The sequence below is a fragment of the Callospermophilus lateralis genome, chromosome 1, assembly GCF_048772815.1.
Source record: "Callospermophilus lateralis isolate mCalLat2 chromosome 1, mCalLat2.hap1, whole genome shotgun sequence".
Classification (NCBI taxonomy): Eukaryota; Metazoa; Chordata; class Mammalia; order Rodentia; family Sciuridae; genus Callospermophilus; species Callospermophilus lateralis.
Window position 1 is genome coordinate 223,216,259 of NC_135305.1, and position 6,000 is coordinate 223,222,258.

Genomic DNA, 6,000 nt, shown 5'->3' on the forward strand with positions numbered 1-6,000 from the left:
AGAAATTATCTTGATAGATAGGAGCAAATTAATGTTTTAAGAAATCTTTGTTAATTTAACTCACAAAGGATCAAACTTTGGTTTACGTCAGTACTTCTATTTGTCCTTAGGAAAAAGCCTTAAATAATTTTGACTTTGCTAATTATATACATCTAATTTAGTCATACAAACTCTTTGAAATTCACCCTCCACAATCCTTCTGCAACTTAGACATTTCACAACTTTTTACTAAACCACACAAAAGACTTTCTCATCCAGAAACATTTTCCCTTCTACTTTCTATATTAAAATACATTTCCATACCTAGAACCCTCTTGTATCTCTTTCCCAGCTGTTGACCCTTTTCTTAATTCACACTCTGAAACAATTTTTTTAATATTAATTTATTTTTTAGTCGTAGTTGGACACAACACCTTTATTTATTTGTTTTTATGTGGTGCTGAGGATCGAACCCAGGGCCTCGCCCGTGCTAGGTGAGTGCTCTACTGCTGAGCCACAACCCCAGCCCACGCTCTGAAACAATCCTAACAAAATTTCTGAAATTTGACAAATGACTCCACTTTAATAAGATAAAATACTTTGTTTTTATGGTACTTTAAGTGAAGCCCAAATGAAACCTCTTGAACTCTCTGCATATAAATCACACCTGATAGTATCTTAACTCTTCGTACCCTTGTTTTCAGTGAAAGCACAGATAAAGCAATCTTAAACATTTTTCCATTTACCAATTTATGAAAACACACACATAATGTTTGAATATATTGCCTTATGGAATTTAAGAAGTGAAAAGTACCTGATTTTATAATCAGTAGTTTGCACTTTAACTTTCTAAGTTTATTTGTGATTAATTTATGATTAATCTGACTTATGTTTAATCTAACTTATTCACTTTTAACTGTAAAAACCAAGATATCATAAATGTAGTTAACAGTATTGGCCATCACTTCCTTGTTGGAAAAAATCCTAGAAGCAATGGATATTACATTCTAGACATTTTATAGAAATCAACACTCTATTAAATATTGTCTGACAACTTAGAAAAACTTGCAAGTTAGCAATTTAAAAAAATTTTTTAGTTTTAGATGAATACAATACCTTTATTTATTTATTTATTTTTATGTGGAGCTGAGGGTTGAACCCAGGGCCTCACCCGGGTTAGGTAAGTGCTCTACTCCTGAGCCACAACCCCAGCCCTTGTGAGTTAGTAATTTTAAAGACATCTTTACTCTCATTTGTTTACCTAATTTAATTTGAACATTTTCAATCATGTGAACTTAAAGATATCTGGATCCATTTTCCTTTTAAATTTTAATTTATGAGCGCTCATTTATCTATATGCCAATTTTGATACCATGTACATGACATAGGGACACAGATACATGTAGACACAACACACAATACACATGAGTACACACGTACACAAAACAGACAGGAGACAGAGAGCTTGCAGCTGTTTGTTATGAGAGGACATTTTCCCAATGTATTTGAGAGCTAAATCTTGAAAATTAGCCTTTGAACAAATACAAAGTGTAAAAACTGTAGTTAGATAAAATAAGACTGATCAGAAAAAGATATTAATCTAGGCACACAGGATCAAATGTGGATTCATCATGAAACCATGGGCACAAAAATATAGAATCTAGGCGTTGGGGATTTAGCCGTAGCGAGCCCTTGCCTAGCAAGAGTTTGGTTCTTGGCCCTGAAAAAAATATATAGAATTTTAAAGGCAAGAGTTCTAGAAAATGACAGCCATTACATGGTCAGAGTTCACTTTTTGGCTCAGATTAATTTAGATCCTGAAAGAATGGGAGGGCCCTGGTGCCAGGTAAAGACGCTCCAGGTAAAGAAGACTTGACCATTCCCTTCCCTACCCGTCCTCTAGTTTAGGGAGGAACTTGTTAAGACAGCAGTGTGGTCAGACATTTGGGTCCAAAAGGCCTCTGGGATGTACAAGTGACCCTTCCCCCCTCTATGGTCCCAAATCGATTCTGTGTGAGCCTGGCAAGTCTTGCAGGCCCCCACGATTCACAGTTCCATTGTGAGCCTCGGTGAGCGGGAGACCTGGCAGAAGCTAAGGGAAGCTGCATTCTTGAGCTAAACTCACGCCTGCGGCATTTTAGCCCTTTTTTCTTTGTGAAATCAGCCTCCCAAGGTGTGGTCCTGTGATTGTGTTTCCTCCAGAGACAGTTTTACCCCCCGGTTGATAATCAGGCCAGGTTGGTGCAGAAAGTCACCGGCATCTCCTGTATCTCAACTGTGGTTCGGTCATCACCCAACATTGAGGAGCAAGCTCCCCTCCAAACAAAAAAATAATAAAAAAGAGAGAGAGAGAGAGAAATGGGCGCCTGTGGGGAGAACACTGTCTCTTTGGCTAGGGGACAGCTCCCTGATCCCAGAGACTCTAGGGGGTCAGTAGCTTCTGCCTTTCCTTCCATGACCTCTGGCTGGGCCTCCCTCAGAATGGAGGATGGTTTTGGTAACTCTTTTAATTTAAGGGAGGACATTTTCCAGCTAGCTGTGCCCTTAAAATGTCTCGCATGCTCCCTTGGCCCTGAGGGGTCCTCACACTCACAGGACCACGGTGGCACATCATGCTTCTGTTTGAAGTGCAGGCTCGCCTGGTAGTGCTCTGGGTGACGTCTCCACTAGAGAAATAGATGATTTGGATTCCTGAACCAGGACAGAGGAAGGGTGGTTCTATTCTAATTAACGGAGACAGTGTCTCCACCTGCAATCCCAATCCTGCAGGACCCCCAGGGTCCAGATGAGCCAAAAGCCTGGGGTCTCTGCAGGCGCTTCTCCACGAGACCAAAGAATGCGAAGGCCAGTGCTGCACGTGGGAACAAAGTGGCCGAAAGTGGTCTCTGACCTGAGGTCTGAGCCCAGAAGGAAGGAATGGGGGGCGGGTTACGAGGAGGAGGCCAGTGAAGGACCAATGAAGGACCCGATGCTGCTCCTTGCTCCATCACCTGGCTGTAAGGCTCAGGACTGAGGCTGATTGCCAGTCGGTACTGGCCTCCGTGAGCCACGGTGGATCTAGGGAGCAGGAAGGGTCACCTATGAGGCAGAAAGAGAGAAGAAACGTCTGGAAATTCAGCCATGCTCACCCTGGCTGGGGGCTCCCCTGGCCACAGAGCCAGAGACGTGAGTGTCCTTCAACACTACCCCTGAAGTATTGGGGTTCACGTCAGTGATCTTCGCTTAAATGCAACAAGAAGCTGTGAGTCGGGGTGCCCTTAATGGCAGGCTCCCTGGGCCGCAGCAGCAGGCCCTGCAGCCCCCCACCTCTGCATTCCAGCAGCCGTGTCCCTGTCTTCTCTGCCCTGGGGCTCCGGCTCCCCCCTCGGGAGAGCAGGAGAAAGTCAGGAGAGGCTGGCGAGAGCGGGCACGTTCATAAGTGGGCTTTTATTGGGGGACCTTATTCTTAGAAAGTTCCAACCACAAAAGGCCAGAAGGGGCAAGGTTACAAGGGGCAGGTGAGTGTAATTCGTCCAAAGGGCCACGGGGTGACATGCCTATGTCTGAAGACGCATCCTCAAACTTCCAGGGCAGGGCAATGTCCAGGTCACCAGGAGATGCAGTGGTGGCCAGAGCCTCTCCGCTCCAGGATGGAAGGGGCAGATTGTTCAGAGTGGCTCCCACATGTTCCCCCTTCTTTCTTTGAAAAAGCAGGTGATGGGTCACTGTTTCAAGTCCCTGAATCTGTGTTCTGAAGGATCTCGTCCTACAATTACAATACAAGAGAATTAGCAGCAAAGAGAACAAGACAAGGATAGACCAGGCAGAGTGTTTTGGAATGTTTCAGGGTTAAAGCTGTTTAATTCTTTTAATATCTGATCAACTAAGGAAGTAGGAGCCGAAAAATCAACTTTACATTTTTGTATTTCTTGAATATGATGACGTAACTCCAAAATATCCCAAGCTGTTATTATTATTTTGCCAAATACCCAACAAATGGTTGTTAACCTTCTCCCAACCCTGTTGGGAAGCCGTGTATTCGGCAGCAGTAACACCCACAGACTTATCGTCCGTGTGACATTGAAGTGTTTCCTTGAATTTCAAAGCTGAAAGCTCATTACCAGTATTTATGACCGTAGCCTCTAAGGCATCTGGCTTGGTCTCAGTCCTTTCATCAATATTTATTTGACTATGAAGAGCCTTGGAAGAATTCTGAGCCAAAGCATTAAGAAAATCTGCAATTTGAATGTTTTGAGATAAGGCCACCGGAGCTGTGACCATGGAAGCCATAAAGGAAACCAAGGCATCAGCTCCCACTATCACGGGTCCAGGAGCACGTTGGTCTTGCTCGCTGGGCGTGTGTGTGTTTAAGACTTGAGAACCAGCATCAGCGCACCACGGCCCTGAAATTATAGCTGGCCACAAGAGAGGGCTGAGGAGCGTCAGCGTTCCTTCCCTTGTACACCTGGTGATAGAGTCAGTCAGATTACCTTTATCACGTGTCACAAGGTATCTGTCACCTCTCCTTCCAACTTCCCACGCCCAGTGATTAAAACCTAAGGAGGCTGAACACAGGCCCGTGGGCCAGAGCAAGGACCTTCCTTGCAGTTTCTGCCTACGGACTCTGGTAAAGGTCGGTCAGCAAGATGTAAGCCCCAGACACCTTTCTGAATGCCACCTCCGCTGACGGTCAGGATGGTGCTAACAAATCCTCCAGGAGTCGTGGCAGTGCCCTTGCACAACAGCCTTTTGTCAATTTTAGGAGTCCAGTCCAAGGTGGACCCACTGTTCTAGACACCTTATGTCGTAATGGACAAGTACTTATACAATTTGCCCACTTAGGACAGGTGCCGACTTCTACTGCAGAACAGTTGGGACAGTGGTACTCGTGGGCGTTCTGCTGAGGTGGCTGGTTGTGGTGAGAAAGTCCCGTTTTAATAACTGATCTGATCTAAGGCTTTAAGGCCCTGGGGGCAGTGCCATTAGCTGGTCCAGGTCCCCAACTCCTGTCTTTTCCTCAAAAGACACCTTCAGACAGCCAGCATGTCTATCGTGGGACCAGCCAAGGGTAGTTGAGCACTACAGGCAGAAGAGTTAAATCCCGTCTCACGGACAGAGTCACGTGGGTGTCTGCAATCCCTCCCATTGTACCTGAGTCATAAGTAAATCCTGGCGCATGCTCCAGTCCACACCGCTGGGTGCACTCAGGGTGGGCTGGAACCAGGTCCAGTGGTCCCCCGACTCCCCTTTACCACAGCTCAATGGAGCTGTCACTGCAGGGAGCATCGTCACCGGGGACTCACTCTCCCCTGCCGTGGAGTCAGTCTCCTCGGTCCTTCCGTGTCGGGAGCGTCCTCATTCAGTTTCTCGGGGCCATCTTCAGCGGTTTGAATCTTGGTCCTAAGTCCTCCAGGCCTGATGGTGCATTCAGGTTCCCAAATAGGACAAGAAGCACCTTCTGGGAAAATACACGCAGCACCTCTGCCCCACATGACCACTGGACCTGGTCCTTTCCACTGGCCAGTCGGTAAGTCCTTCCACCAAACCCGGCCTAAAGGGCCTGCTGCTGTGGAAGACACGTGTCGCTCAGCTGCAGTGTGACACTCTGAGTCAGTTTAGAAAGTTCAGAATGAACAGAGCATGATTGAAGCTGTTTTGGGGAGTCCTAGTCCTATCTCCCTCTTTTTAGTTTTTGTGATTGTAGCTTAATGGATAAATGAGCTCGTTCCGCAGTGGCTTGACCTTGGGGGTTGTGAGGAATCCCTGTTTATGGTCAACAGAAAACTCTCTGCAAAATTGTTGAAAAGAAGAGCCTGCATAAGCCGATGCGTTACCAGTTTTAATCTGTCAAGGACACCCTAAGACTGGAAAGGCAGCTACGCAGTGGGAAATGACATGTTGAGCATTTCTTTTGCATGGGCGGTGGCAAAGGTAGATCTAGAGTAAGTATCTACAATCACATGTACATTAACATTGTTTACCAAACTGAGGAATGTGAGTTACGTCCATCTGCCATGATTGATTTGGCTTTAATCCATGGGG